The following is a 16,258-nucleotide window of genomic DNA, read 5'->3' as shown; positions in this document are numbered from 1 at the left end:
CCACCCCAAGTTCAAGAATCTGAGGGTATGTGTTCTCCAAGTCCAGTGGATGAGACAGAGATATATACCAGCTTTATTATATGTCTGTGATAAATAGTGAGGTCTAAGCAATATTGAAGGAGCATAAACAAGTTAGAAATTCCTGAAGTTACCAACATTATATTTGCATTGAACTCCTTTTGGGAGAGTAAGTTGTGTGCACTGAAATAATTTTGCTTCTTTCTCCTTTAACAGCCTGTTTTCTTAAGCCTTACATCCTATGTCTCTTACCTCTCTGCATCTACTGGCTTGTAGATGGTGAATGAATCTACTGGCCACCGCTGGTGAAAGAAGGCAGCTACAGCCCACTGCTGTGGCTAAGCAAGCCTGCCAGAAAGCTTGAAGAGGAGCCTCAGCTGCCCTTTACAGAGCAAAAGCATCCTCTGAGTAGCTAAAGCTTGGACTTCTAAGCAAGGTATCTTTACTGGATCCCTTAATGGAAATCACATGTATAGGTAAAAGACCTGCCATGCCATAGTCTTTAGCCTAATGGCTGTGCCAGTTGTAAAGATGATCCACAGCTGAAGAAGGCTATTTATGTTTTGTACTTGGGTATCAAACATAATATGTATTTAGTATTCAAAATTATATAGTTGAGATATGTTTTTTTGTTTTTCCTTACAAAAGGGCTTATAAACCCTGTAGGTAATTAATTAAGAATTCCCATTTGGAACACTAAAGATTGTGGCCACCAATTCTAACATATGGGGTGTGTGTGTGTGTGTGTGTGTGTGTGTGTGTGTGTGTGTGTTGGGGGGGTTCCCCATATCAACAAGCAATTCTCCCAACACCAAGTGGGTGTCCTACAATTTAACTCAATTTTGACACTGTCTACCTGGTAGACCATGTAGTTACCTGTGCTTCTGAATTACCAGCTATAAATCAGAGATTCCCATGACCCCTTCTTTGTGTCACAGGTTAAGAGTTCAGTCCTACAGGACTGTCTGTGCTTCCGCTTCAGATGCCAGTAGCAAGTCCAGGTTATCACCTATCTTCTCTCACATACCCTCTCCTTGGTTTTGATTAATTTGCTAGAGTGGCTCACAAAACTCAGAGTAACATTTTATTCATTAGATTACTGATGAATTACAAAAAGATGTAACTCGAGGCACCTGGGTAGCTCAGTTGGTTAAGCGTTCAACTTTGGCTCAGGTCATAATCTCACGGTTCATGGGTTCAAGCCTTGTGTAGGGCTCTGTGCTGATAGCTCAGAGCCTGAAGCCTGTTTTGTATTGTGTCTCCCTCTCTCCCTGCTCCTCCCCCACTTGTGCTTTGTCTCTCTCTAAAATAAATAAACATTAGAAAAAAATTTTTTTTAAAAAGATGTAACTCAGGAACAGTCAGATGGAAGAGATGCATACAGCAAGGTGTGGGAAAAGGACTAGGAGCTTCCATGCCCCTCCCAAGTGTGCCACTTTCCCTGACCATGTGTTCACCAACTTGGAAGTCCTCAAAACATCTATTTGGGGTTTTATAGAGGCTTTATTACATAGGTATGATTGATTAAATCACCATCCTCTAGTGACTGATCAGCCTCTAGCTCCTCCCTTCCCTCTTCTCTGTTCTTATCAAGGGGTGAGACTAAAAGTTCTAATCCTCTATTCCTGGTTAGTTCACCTGGCAACCAGCCCCCATCCTTCAGTGCTTTTCAAAAGTAACCCATTAATGTAAACCCAGTTGTGGTGGAAAGAGGCATGTTATGAATAACAAGACACTCATTTTACCTTTATGGCTCTGAAGTTCTTTCAGGAACTGAAGACAGAAAAAATATAACAATCGATGTTTCCATTGCTCTTATGCTCAGGAAATTCCAAGGTTGTCATAAATCATATTATCACAGGAACTAACTGTAGAGATGTCATATCATCCAATGTAATCTAATTCCAGAGTGTGGCCCATTGAACTATTAGTCCACAACAGATTTACCTTCTTTGAAATGTAACTGATTCACTGATCTGTCTGATTTGACAGACCATCTTCTACTTTCTGTCCTTGTGCTACCTTGTACTTACTAAAGAAAGTGGATTGATATGCAGGACTTTTTCCTCTTTTTTTCCCCCTTAGGAAATAGAGTTCTAGTTATTTTTTTTTGAGAAGCCAGGAATTAATCACAAAATAGTACATATTTATTTATTATAATTAAGCTTCCTTGAAGATTAGCCTGATACTTAGAACTTAAATAATTATATATAAATATATGGTGTGCTAATCTAATCACAAGGTAACAAGACCATTATTAGAACTTGTTGACAGGGGCGCCTGGATGGCGCAGTCGGTTAAGCGTCCGACTTCAGCCAGGTCACGATCTCGCAGTCCGTGAGTTCGAGCCCCGCGTCAGGCTCTGGGCTGATGGCTCGGAGCCTGGAGCCTGTTTCCGATGCTGTGTCTCCCTCTCTCTCTGCCCCTCCCCCGTTCATGCTCTGTCTCTCTCTGTCCCAAAAATAAATAAAAAACGTTGAAAAAAAAAAAAATTAAAAAAAAGAACTTGTTGACAAATTAAAAAGAGCAACTTAGTAGATTAAACTGGAATGTCATAATTAATTTGTCTTTTTATAGATAATATATCATTCTAAAATAAAATAGAATCTAATTGCAGTTATAAGTTTGCCGACTTAGTAGTAAATACAGTAATCGAAGTCCTAGGATTTGTCTAAAAGCAAGCTTTAAACTCTAAATAAGAGCAGATTTTAGTTTTTGTTACTAAGTTTTGATTTGTAAGTCTTTAAGATACTAGTACTCAATTTTTGAACTGTATGTAATGAAAGACATTGAAGCAAAGTAATGTAATCTGCATTAAAAAAGAAAAAGTTCAATGTTTGTCTCAAATACCAAAGAGATAACCAATAGTAAATAGTAAAAAACTTTCCTATAAAAATCATTAAATTATAATATGAATGTTTATTCATTTATTGGAATATATGTTTCTACCAAGATGACTACCAATGACTTACATTTCTTACATTGTTTTTTCTCTTAAAACTGGAAATAATTGCAAAGGAAATTTCAGGGATAGTATTTTAAAAGCTCTATTTTAAAAATTACTCTCTTGGGGCACCTGGGTGGCTCAGTCGGTTAAGCGTCCCACTTTGACTCAGTCATGATTTCACAGTTCGTGAGTTTGAGCCCCTCATCGGGCTCTGTGCTGCTAGCTCAGAGCCTGGAACCTGCTTTGGATTCTGTGTCTCCCTGTCTCTGCCTCTCCCCTGCTCATGCTCTCTATCTCTCTCAAAGAATGAATAAACATTAAAAAATTTAAAAATAAAATAAAAATTATTCTCAAATTCCTCTTAAGTTTGTAAAAGCCATAAAGAGAAATATTTTTCTCTAATAAAACATTAGCCTATCTTTTTTATATTTTGTTTTCTATTTGTTGCTTATATGTAGAACTAAAGTATTTTTATTATCTTCATAACAACAACAAGTCTACATTTCTTTCTTTTTTGGGGGGGGGGAGAGAGAGAGAGAAAGAGAGAGAGAGGGAGAGAGCACACATGTGAGAGGGGCACAGAGAGAGAGAGAGAGAGAGAGAGAGAGAGAGAGAGAGAGAGAATCCTAAGCAGGCTCCACATTCAGTGCCTAGTGTGACACTGGGATCATGACCTGAGCTGAAACCAAGAGTCTGACACGCTCAACTGATTAAGTCACCCAGAAGCCCCTATATTTCTCATTAATTCTTATAGTTTGTAGATTCTTTGGGTTTTTTATACATACCAAATATATAAGTTACAGCAGCATCATTTAAAATATTATGTTTTTTAGGAATAAATCTAAAGATAGGAATAATGCTAAAGAAAGAAAGATGGACACCAACTCTACACTGGAAATTACAAATCATTGAAAGACAAAGTTCTAAATAAATGGAGAGAGTGATATACCATGTTGAAAGATTAGTAGATTTAATATTATAAAGATGTTAATTTATAATTCAGCATAACCCCCATCAAAATCCCAAGTTGTGTGTGTTTTTTTTTTTTTTAATTAAATTGACAATCTGAAAACTCAGACATATCTACAAAGAATGAGGAATGACCGAGTTATTCTTAAAGAACAAAACACTGGAGTACTTAGTAAATACAAACAATAAAAACGCACAGGTGGTCAGCTGACTTACAACAAAAGTGATTAAACAGTGTAGTTCCCAAGGTGGTCTTTATAATAAATGATACAAGATCAAGTGAATATTATGAAAAACCATGTACATCTTGATCTGTCTTCACATGCCAAATACCAGAATCAATTGTAATTCCTTTAGGAATTACAAACTAAATGTGAATGATAAAATACTAAAGCTTTTCAAAGGTAACAGGAGAACTTCTGTCTGACTTATAATAGGTTGTGATTCAGGAAATCCCTAAGATCACCCCCAGGGAATAACAGAGCTCAGCAAAGCTGGTATACTCATGGTTGCAGTTTATACCATGGTAAATGCAGATTAAAATCAGCAATAGGAAAAGGTACATAGGGCAGGGTACAGGAGAGACCTGGTATAGAGAGTTTCTAGTTGTTCTCTCCCAGTGGCATTGTGTGAACAGTGCTTGCTTCTCCCAACAGTGATACGTGGTGATGCAGACAGAGTGTTGTCAACCAGGGAAGCTCAACCAAACCTTGGTGCCTGGTGTTTTTTGGGGGGTAAGTTACATAGACATGGCTCTCTTCCCATATTGCTGATCTTAGTCTTCTGCTCCTCCAGAGGTCAGTGTGATACCACATGGGACAAGGCCCTCACCATAAATCACATTGTTAGTATAGACTACTTGGCATGGTTTAAAGCCCCCAGGTAAACAAAGACACTCCTTTGAGGCAGGACATCCAAGGGCTTACAGTTATCTCCCAGTAACTAAGTTACTGGGATGAGGGCCATACCTTTCTTTGGACAAGATTAATCTTGTTACACATCAGTAGAGTTCTTAATAAATACCAAAAGCTCTAAACATAAAGGTAAAATGATAAATCGGTCTGTATTAAGAACTTGTATTCATTAAGAGAATGATTAAGTAACCCAGAGTAGGAGAAAGTATTTTCAATACACATATTTGACAAAGACTGGTATCCAGATTATGTGAAGAACTCCTAGAAATCAATCAGAAAAAAACCCAATGATGGTTGGTGGGGGAGGGAGACAACAAGCAGAAGACTTAAGAAGGCATTTAAAAACAATAAATCTCACCTTTAATACTAGACTTGACAAAAATGTGGAGAAATCCTACCTCTTAAACAATACTGGTTGGAATGTCAATTGGTAGTTTGGAGAACTGTTTGGCTGTGTCTACTAAAGGTGAACGTATGCATACCCTGTGACCTAGCAGTTTTGTTTCTAAGATTATACCCAAGAGAAAACTCATGGATTCATTCACCAACAGACATATTTCTTTTTTTTTTTTTTTTTTTCAACGTTTTTTATTTATTTTTGGGGCAGAGAGAAACAGAGCATGAACGGGGGAGGGGCAGAGAGAGAGAGGGAGACACAGAATCGGAAACAGGCTCCAGGCTCTGAGCCATCAGCCCAGAGCCCGACGCGGGGCTCGAACTCACGGACCGCGAGATCGTGACCTGGCTGAAGTCGGACGCTTAACCGACTGCGCCACCCAGGCGCCCCCGACAGACATATTTATTGCCATACTGTAATAGCAGAAAACTGAAGAATATTCCAATGTCCATTAACAAAGAATAAATTGTGGTATATTCACACCATGGAATATGATATAGCAATATATATGATAAAACAGTTTACAACTGTGTTAAACAACATGGATAAATTTCACAAAATGAGGAAAAACCAGACAAGATGGTACATTCTGTATTAGTCCATTTATATAAAGTACAAAATCTATAATTAGGCATCACATTAGCAGTTATTCTTAGGCAATAAATACAAAAGCCATGTAGTGACTGGAAGGTGCAAAAGAAAGGTTCCAACAAATTCAAGGAAAAACAGCAACAATAATACACATGGCAATCCAAATCCAAAGAGAAAAAAAACACTTCTTTCAAGGAAGTCAAAAATGCTGCAGAAACCAAACACCTAGATACATTCAGTTTACAAAACAAAATACTTAGCTTCTCTAAGATACTTACATTGAAGATACCTGAAGTTTTCCCAGGAGTAAGAGTAAATTGATTTGCATTCACTTTACAGGCCATTCTTGAAGAGAAAGTCTGCTTTAAAGGTAAATTTGATCTCTTAAAAGGTAGACCTACAGCTTTTAAATGACTTTTTTATGGTCTGTATTCATCAAGGGTTTAAAAGCAGTGTGTCACCTTTTTGCACAGATACGCTATAATAAAATATTTTTCTTTGTCCCTGGTTCCTGACACAAAGCTCCTAAAACCTTTGGAATTTCCTCAGTGATAAGGCAGGCCTCTAGTAGCTTCAGGATGGGGGCGGTCACCAGAAAGACCAATCCATGATTAAAAGCTTGGAACTTTCAGTCTCGCCCCAAACTTCCAGGGAGGGGAGAGGGGCTGGAGATTGAGTTAATCACCAATGAGAAACAATTTAATCACTTCATGCCTATGTAATAATATCTTTATAAAAACCCCTAATTGATGGGATTCAGAGAATTTCCCAGTTGAACTCATTAAGGTGCAAGGTAGGTAGTGCACTTCTTCCATTTGACTGTTCCTGAGTTATGTCTTTAATATTAAACTGGTAATCACAAGTAAAATGCTTTCCTGAGTTCTGTGATTTGTTCTAGCGAGTTATCAAACCTAGGGAGGCAGTCACAGGAACTCAAGAATGTTTAGTTTGCTGAGCAGAACTGTAAGTATCCTTGGCACCCTATTTGCATAGCTTCTGAAGTGGGTGCAATCTTGAGGGACTAAATTCTTAAACTGGTAGAGCTTGATGTTAAGAATTGAGCTGAATGGTTACACATCAGTTGGTATGAGAATTATTTAATGTGTATTGTCAACAAATAATCTCTTCTTACAATGACAGTTGTTATGATTGATTTGTAATCCCCCCCCCCACACACACACATTCATATGTTGAAATCCTAACCCCCAGCACCTCAGAATGTAACCATATTTGGAGGCAAGTTCTTTAGAGAACTTGATTAAGTTAGATGAGGCCATTAGGATGGGTCCTAATCCAATCTGACTGATGTCTTCATAAAAAGAGGAAATTTGGATACATAAACAGATACCAGAGGTGTCTTAGGGAAAAGACCATGTGAACAGGCAGCAAATGTACAGCCATCTACAAGCCAAGGAAAGAGACTTCAGAGGAAATCAACACTGCTGGCACATTAATCTTAGATTTTTAGCCTCTAGAACTTTAAGAAAATAAACTACTGCTGTTTAAGCCACCCAGTCTGTGGTATTTTGTTATGGCAGCCCTAGCAAACTAACAGAATTTATTATTTGATTTTACATGCTTATTTCAGACCAGATTCATTTCCACTGATGTTATATGCTTATTTGAGACCAGAGTTTTTAGCCTGGAAATTTTAGAGAACAGTAAGTAGTATCCACATTTCATGCTATCCCAACCCAAGGATTTGAATCATGATTTTCATGCTTGAAAACTAGCACATGAATCACACATCAGTAACATGAAAGATCAAGTGGAAGAATATCTGAAAGCACAGAACAAAATTATAAACAGACATGAAGTATGAAAGAAAAGATCAGAGAACTGAAGGACACATACAGAAGACCCAATAGTGAATAATACAGGAGTTCCAAAAGGTGGAAGAATAACGATGGAGTAGCATCAATAATTAAGTATTTTATAGTAAAAAAATGTCTTGAACTTGAGAAAGCTCTTTGTCCACAGAATAAAAGAGCTCACACTGGCAGGATTGATGAAGAAAAACACTACTTTGGAAAAGACCATAGGCTCAACACTTAAAAAAGACTTAGTTATTTACTAAAAATGACATTGCAGAAAAGGAAGAGTTCCTATCAGCTATTGCAGAGCAATCATAACCGATTTCTTTTTCTTTTTTTTTTAAAGACTTTTTTAATGTTTATTTATTTTAGAGAAAGAGTGTGAACAGAGGAGGAGCAGAGAGGGAGACAGAATCCGAAGCAGGCTGCAGGCTCTGAGCTGTCAGCAGAGTCCAACAAGGGGCACGAACTCACAAGCCGTGAGATCATGACCTGAGCCGAAGTCCGACATTTAACCATCTGAGCCACCCAGGCACCCCAAAAACTGATTTCTTAATACAACAAAATTATCATAGTATATTTGTACACAATGGTGCAATCAAATCCCAATTCCAAGATTTGCATTATAGTCAATAGAAAAGATAGGACCTCAGTAACAGTTAATGAAAAAGGAAATACCAGTAGTCACAAATTAGCAAACAAAATGGTTACCCAAAGGAGATGCTAATATCATACAATTAGAAATGGTCATGGAATCTATCATTAATATCTCAAGGAGCTGTCATTTTGTTGAGATTTCATTTTTTTCCACACACTGACCTAATGCTATCTTGCTATAGACATGTTAGAAATAATCTAGTTAAATTTCTGAGTCCCAAGGATAAAGAAAAAATAGTCTAATTAGCTAATGGAGGAAGAATAATTATGAAAGAAAAGAATCCGATGAACCAATACTTTATTTACAATATTAGAAGCTAGTGAATTTAGTATAATTTATATCTAGGGAAAGGACTATATGATCCATTGATTCTAATACAATCAAGGTATCATTTAATTGTCAATTTCAAAGAAAGTTGTTTATAAACATGTGAAGATTGATAGAATATATTACTCAGCAGCACAACTGAGGAAGTAGTAAAGGTAAGGACTATAATCAACAAAGAAAATACAGATCTACAGACATGGGAAAATAGAGTAAATGAAAGAATGAGGAGCTCTGACACAATTGTTACCTTAAAGAGATATCTAAACAGATGGAGAGTGAGTGTGTGTAATATAAATACTAACTGATGCTTCTTGAAATAAAAGTGGCATACTGCAAAGGCACCCTGATAATAGACTCTAAAGGCAATTAAAATATATCAACAAATCGTAGGCGTTTGGGGCCAGGGAGAGGGGAAATAAAAGTGTTCCAAAGGGCCCATCCAGTGAAGGAACAGAGCACCTAGCAAACGAATAGTTGGTATCTCATTTCCATTTAACCCTTACTTTCATATGGATTTAATTTTGAATGTATGAAAATATAATCACCAGTTGCATGAAAAAGTGCAATAGAATTTCATAATTAAAACAAGGAAAAGAGACTAGTAATGATCAAACAGGAAAACTAAGAGAAATAGTTAAAGGAAAATAAGGAAATATTTTTAAAAATGCAAACAAAGTAGGATGAAAGGAAGAAAACATGAATGATTAACTTTCCCAGTGTATAAAAAAGCTTCTCAGATTGGGTTGAAAAAAAAAACAAAACAAAACTGAAACCTATCAATATATTCTTTTAAAAAAAGTGTTTAAACAGAGCAGTGAAGAAATACTGAAAATAAAACAATGGCATAAAAGAAAAGCAATTGCATATACAAAATCAGATAAAATGTATTAAAAGTTCTAAATAAAGACTATACAATGACAAAAGGCACGGTTTACAAAGAGCATATAACAGAAGCCAGTTTTTTTTTTGTTTTGTTTTGTTTTTTTTGTTTTTTATTTATTTTTGGGACAGAGAGAGACAGAGCATGAACGGGGGAGGGGCAGAGAGAGAGGGAGACACAGAATCGGAAACAGGCTCCAGGCTCTGAGCCATCAGCCCAGAGCCTGACGCGGGGCTCAAACCCACGGACTGTGAGATCGTGACCTGGCTGAAGTCGGACGCTTAACCGACTGCACCACCCAGGTGCCCCCAGAAGTCAGTTTTTAAGGTATTATCTCTCAGCTTCAAATTTATTGTTTTATCTCTCAGCTTCAAATTTACTGTTCTATATTTTGCTTTGTAATGCTGGAATTAGAACTCTGAAAATTGCATTTCTGATTGGTCAGTTTACTCCCTGTTAAGTTCTGGCAATAGGGGGCAATAAAGGGTTGTCACAAGACAAAGAAGAAAGAAACTGTTCTTTTTGTTACCATTTGTATCTTATTTCTATTAGCATCACCCTAATAAAGTTTTACTCTGGCAGCTTCAGAATACAAGAAGGTAGGGAGAAGCCATTGTATCTTGTCAGTGTCTATTCAGGGAAAAGCAGAGAGAGGTAATGGAGTATCTGAATGACCTGAGAACTGAAGAACCCCATATAAAGTAAAAGTTATTCACTGGAAATCATAGCAATTCAATTGGAGAATAGTAGCTAAAACTGGAAGAGGTTTAACATTTTCCAATAACCAATAAGTTGGCTAGTTCCTATAAGTTTTCATAACTGACCCACTAGGGCTTCCTCCATGTACAAGGCTTCATACTGAACAGAAACTGCTGGGATGAAACAAAATTGTTTAGATTAGGAACAACTGAAATGAAGGAAAAAGGTGGTCCAGATAAAAGGGAAAAAGAAGCAGCTAGAATCTGCCCCAAGCAAGCCATTGTAGTTTTACTAATATATGAAAATAATATAAAAAGAATCTAAGCAGAGAAGCTATCTGAACTAAATCTTCTAAGAAGTTATGAAAACTAAATCAACATAGAAATGAACATTAGAAAACTATTGAAATAAAATACCAGACAAATAACTATAAGAAAACATGACAATAATAGAATAAACCTATAGGCAAAGAAAACATGCTAGAAAGATATGTTCAACATATATGCAAATGGAAACATACCACTTCAAAATGAGATAAAAAATTAGTAAAAGATACAAGATATGAAAAAACAATCAGAACTAGGAAAATTTAGAAATTAGTTGATACAGCTCAAAAAATAATTGAAAACTATACCAGATCTGATGAATAAACTAGAGAAAATATACACCCCAAACTCAAGTAATCTCTTGTTAGGAATAGTAGATTAAAAGAAGAGAATTAAAACAAAAATCAAACAAAATGAAGAGATAAAAGGGATATGAGAGAAAATGACAAATACTGAAGATACAAAAAGAAAATTCAACATATGAAATAACTTCCTTAAAAAAAAGAATACTGAAAACTTGCTGAAAGTATTATTATAAAGTATATGTTAATAGAGCACTCTATTACCTGATAATATCAACCCAAAAAAATCAAGACCAAGACATATTCTAATAAAATGACTGGACTTTAAAGAAACAAAAAAATCCTCTGGGAATCTAGGGAAAAGAGCACATGTTTAATAAGGGCATCAAAGTGATATTATCACGGGATTTTTTTTTAACATCAATGCTTTATGCCAAAAAATAGAATAACACATTTAAAATATTTAAATGTGACAAGGCATAAATGGGACAAAGCAAATGACTAATTATATATTCTAAATCTATTTGTGTGACCTTGAGAAGCAGATTATCAGTATGGAAGAAAAGAGTTAAAAAACTGAAAAGGCTGTATAAAAACCCTGAATTTGTAAAATCCTAGAAAAAACAAATTACCAACCAGAAGCAAATAGTGGCCCTGGTTTCCAGATTATCATTTTGACATTTCCCCCTGCCCCCCACTGCCTTTTTTAAGGAAACCATGGCTGCTTCAAGAAATGACTGACTCCAGGTTTATGCAAAAAAAAAAAAATGTACTAGAACATCTTGAAATGCTGCATATCAGAGAAATAATCAAAAGGATTCAGAAGTCAAATTGAGGCCCTCATTGGCCATAGATTATATAAAGATCACAATGGATTTAAACTAATCAAATACGTTAAAATTTGTGATTTCATAACAATATTAAACAGTAGTTTTTGAAGACTTCATTGGTCACTGTGACAGGCCTCTAAAGATGCTCAGTTGTTAGAAATTTTACTATATGTGGAAAAAGGATCTTCATAGATGTGATTAAGTTACAGATATTGAGATAGGGACTCTCTCTCTCTCTCTCTCACCCTCTGACTTTTAAATATAATAACAAGTACTATTATAAGGGAGGCAGTGGGAGATTTGACTACAGACAAAAAAGAATGTCATGTGGTAGAAATAGAGGAAGAAGATGGAGGAAGGGAGGAAAGGAATGCAAGGGCATACAGCACTGGTCTCTGGAAAGTATTCTCCCCTAGAACGTTTGTAGTGATTGTGGTCCTGCTGAAACCTTGATTTTAGCTGCAAAAGATTTATTTCAGGCTTATGGCCTTTAGAACTATCAAAGAATAAATAGATGTTGTTTTAAGTCACCAAGTTTGTGGTTGTTACAGCAACTGAAAAAAACTAATACAGTCAGAAATCATTATCTTAAAAAAAAAAACAAAACAATAAAAAGAGAAGGAAGCATTCATTTCACCTTTCCTAAATGAACTATACCACTTGGTAAGTATCAAATGAGGAATTGTCTTCTTATTAACTTATTCTAGCTAATCAATAAAAATATTAGCATATCATAGGTACTTTATAAATACCAATGAATTGGAATTTAGACATTGAGCACAAATGGCTGCTGCATCAAAATTGAGAGAAAACAAATTATGCGTACCTTCAGATGAAAGATTATAGTCTTACCAAGGGGATAAAAATGTAATTTTATCAAACTTCTAGATCCTGAAGACAGTTTGCAGGAAATAGAATAAAATAGAACATGTTGAATCACATCACAAGTATGTAATAAAAAAATCCAGATTATGAGAAACCAGACTGGACAAACATCTCATTTCTTCAACAAATAAATAGTAAGGAAAAGAAGGGATACCAGGAACACCTGTATGTAAAAGGAGTCTTAAAAGACAATTCAAGTTAAGAAAAATGAGTAAGACTAAACTATAATGTCTAGGGATGTCCACTTGGATCATTAAAAGCCGTAAAAACAACAAGGAAATGAGTGTCATAAAAGTTGCAATAGTGTATATGGGTGGGAGGGGGCTATCTGTGCAAAAGGGCACACAGAGAGGCTTCTGGGATGGTTAACCAATTTCTATTTCTTGACCAGGATGGTGGTTATAAGGGTATTCTCTTAGACCATTCGGGTAGCTATAACAAAATACCACAGACTGGGTTGCTTATAAAGAACACAAATTTATTTCTCACAGTTCTGAAGCCTGGAAGTCTAAGATCATAGCACTGGCATGCTTGGGTAGGGCCCTCTTCTTAGTCACAGACTTCTTGTATTATCAGTAGGCAGAAAGGGCCAGGGAGTTCTCTGGAACCTCTTATAAGAGAACTAACCCAAAGTCTCCACCTACTAATACCATCACCTTTGGGGATTAGGATTTCAATTTAAGAATTTTGAAGGAGGGGGACACAAACATTTAAAACAAAACAGGTATTTACCCTTATAGTAATTCACTAAGCTACATTTTCTTTTGTGTGTTTTTCTGTGGTTTTATCTTATAATAAAAAGACAATAAATAAAACAAGTAAAAAATACTACACTAGTGCTTCCACCATAAACAACTAAAAAATTGGACAAAATGTGGGGAAGAACTGTGTTCAGATTTTGAAAAACAGGCAGTAGAAGAGTGTGATCCTAGAGAGAAGGGAAACAAATGAAATAAGTTATTCAATCATTCCACTTTCTTTTTAAAAAAAATTTTTTTTTTATTTAATGTTTATTTCTGAGACAGAGAGAGACAGAGCATGAGTGGGGGAGGGGCAGAGAGAGAGGGAGACACAGAATCAGAAGCAGGCTCCAGGCTCTGAGCTGTCAGTACAGAGCCCCACACAGGGCTCAAACTCACAAACTGTGGGATCATGACCTGAGCCGAAGTCGGTTGCCCAACCAACTGAACCACCTAGGCGCCTCTCAATCATTCCACTTTCTAACTGGAGGCAGTTTACAGACTGCAGAGCAGGAAAGGAGAGCATGAACACACCTGGGAAATATTTGAATTTAGAGCAGCCAGAATGGAGAAACATTGTTGAGCAATCAAGGCATTCCGTAGAGATCCCAAAATGGTCCTGTTTTAGTAATAGGGCTAAATTTGGCCATATTAAGAATATTCTGTCATCACCTGAACAAAGCTTTTTAAAAAACCTTGAATGGATGAAATAACAATGCCACAGCAAAACTCAGCATTTTTTTTCATTTTTTATTTTTATTTTATTTTTTTAATGTTTATTCTTTTTTTTTAATGTGAAATTTATTGTCAAATTGATTTCCATACAACACCCAGTGCTCATCCCAGTAGGTGCCCTTCTCAATGCCCATCACCACTTTCCCCTCTCTCCCATGCCCCACCAACCCTCAGTTTATTCTCAGTTTTTAAGGGTCTCTTATGGTTTGGTTCCCTCCCTCTCTAACTTTTTTTTTCCTTCCCCTCCCCCATGGTCTTCTGTTAAGTTTCTCAGGATCCACATAAGAGTGAAAACATATGGTGTCTGTCTTTGTATGACTTATTTCACTTAGCATAACGCTCTCCACTTCCATCCATGTTGCTACAAAAGGCCATATTTCATTCTTTATCATTGCCAAGTAATATTCCATTGTGTATATAAACCACAATTTCTTTATCCATTCATCAGTTGATGGACATTAGGCTCTTTCCATAATTTGGCTATTGTTGAAAGTGCTGCTGTAAACATTGGGGTACAAGTGCCCCTATGCATCAACACTCCTGTATCCCTTGGGTAAATTCCTAGCAGTGCTATTGCTGGGTCATAGGGTAGGTCTATTTTTAATTTTTTGAGGAATCTCCACACTGTTTTCCAGAATGGCTGCACCAGTTTGCATTCCCACCAACAGTGCAAGAGGGTTCCCGTTTCTCCACATCCTCTCCAGCATCTATAGTCTCCTGATTTGTTCATTTTGGCCACTCTGACTGGCGTGAGGTGATATCTGAGTGTGGTTTTGATTTGTATTTCCCTGATGAAGAGCAACGTTGAGAATCTTTTCATGTGCCTGTTGGCCATCTGAATGTATTCTTTAGAGAAGTGTCTATTCATGTTTTCTGCCCATTTCTTCACTGGATTATTTGTTTTTCAGGTGTGGAGTTTGGTGAGTTCTTTATAGATTTTGGATACTAGCCCTTTGTCTGATTGTCATTTGCAAATATCTTTTCCCATTCTGTTGGTTGCCTTTTAGTTTTGTTGGTTGTTTCCTTTGCAGTGCAGAAGGTTTTTATCTTCATGAGGTCCCAATAGTTCAAAAAACTCAGCATTCTTTAAAGAAAGACTAAAATCCAGACTCTGCAACATAAAACTCATATTCAGTATTCAATAAAAAATTACTATACATGCAGGAAAAAGCAACTAATAACTAGGAATGCAATTAATTAATAGAAATAAATATAATAGATGATGAAATTAGCAGACACATTCTTTAAAATACTAATTATAAATATTTTGAAAGAGAGGAAACATGAAAGTGAGACAAATGAAAGATATGAAAAAAGAACTAAAATGAAACATTTAAATGTAAAAAATGTATCCAAAATTAAGAAAAACAAAACCCAAAAACAACAGTGAGCTTAATAGCTGACTGTACACTAAAATAAAAGATTAATGAACTGGGACACCTTAGTGGCTCAGTTTGTTAAGTGTCCGACTCTTGATCTCAGCTCAGGTCATGATCTCACAGTTCATGAGTTTGAGCCCTGCATTGGGCTCTGCACTGACAGTGTGGAGTCTGCTTAGGATTCTCTCTCTCTCTCTGCTCCTCCCCTGCTCTCTCTCTCTCTCTCAAAATAAATAAATAAACTTAAAAAGATAAATGAACTGAAGATGTAGCAAACAACCACAAACTGTTTACAGAACAAAGAACAAAAGGGCCAAAAGTAAATGAACACATTGACTCTGTGAGTGTGGACAATATTGAGTGATCTAACATAAGTATAGATAGTGTCCCAGAAGGAAGGGGGAATGGAAAATTTTTTGATGATACAGCAGTCAAATATTTTTCAAATTTGAAGAAAATCATATATTCCCAACAGCCTGAAGTCCAGATAGTTCCCAACAGAGTAAACACCAGGAAAATCATACCAACAGACTTAAATTGTTGAAAATTAATGACAAAAAATTTTTTAAATGAACCCAAGACAAAAAAAAGCATTTTACTTGTAGTGCAATTAATAAGATAATAATTAATATTGACTTTTCATTAGAAACAATATAAGCTGGAGGGTGATGGAAAAAACATCTTGAAAGTACTGACAGAAAGAAAAAAAATCTATAATCAGATTCTATATCTAGTTAAAATATCCTTCAAAAATGAAGGCAAAGTAAAGACATTTTCAGACAAAGCTAAGAAAATGTATCAATCCAGCACTATCAGAAATGATTAAGGAAGTTATTTTAGACTGAAT

General features: G+C 36.1%; 1 protein-coding gene across 5 annotated transcripts in view; it reads left to right on the top strand.

Annotated features, from left to right (window-relative positions):
* SLC9A9 (solute carrier family 9 member A9) overlaps positions 1 to 16,258 on the top strand; it is a 703,484-nt gene that overhangs the window by 4,121 nt on the left and 683,105 nt on the right. For 2 of the 5 annotated variants that reach the window (XM_058730134.1, XM_058730132.1), the window contains exons 3-4: positions 295 to 454; positions 4,591 to 4,668. The gene's annotated coding sequence lies outside the window, so the exon portion shown is untranslated. Of the gene's footprint in view, positions 1 to 234; positions 455 to 4,590; positions 4,669 to 16,258 lie in introns of all 5 variants that reach the window. The other 3 variants (XM_058730131.1, XM_058730128.1, XM_058730129.1) reach the window with 2 other exon arrangements.

This window comes from Neofelis nebulosa, chromosome 5 (assembly GCF_028018385.1).
Source record: "Neofelis nebulosa isolate mNeoNeb1 chromosome 5, mNeoNeb1.pri, whole genome shotgun sequence".
Taxonomy (NCBI): Eukaryota; Metazoa; Chordata; class Mammalia; order Carnivora; family Felidae; genus Neofelis; species Neofelis nebulosa.
This window is presented reverse-complemented; position numbering and strand designations above follow the sequence as displayed.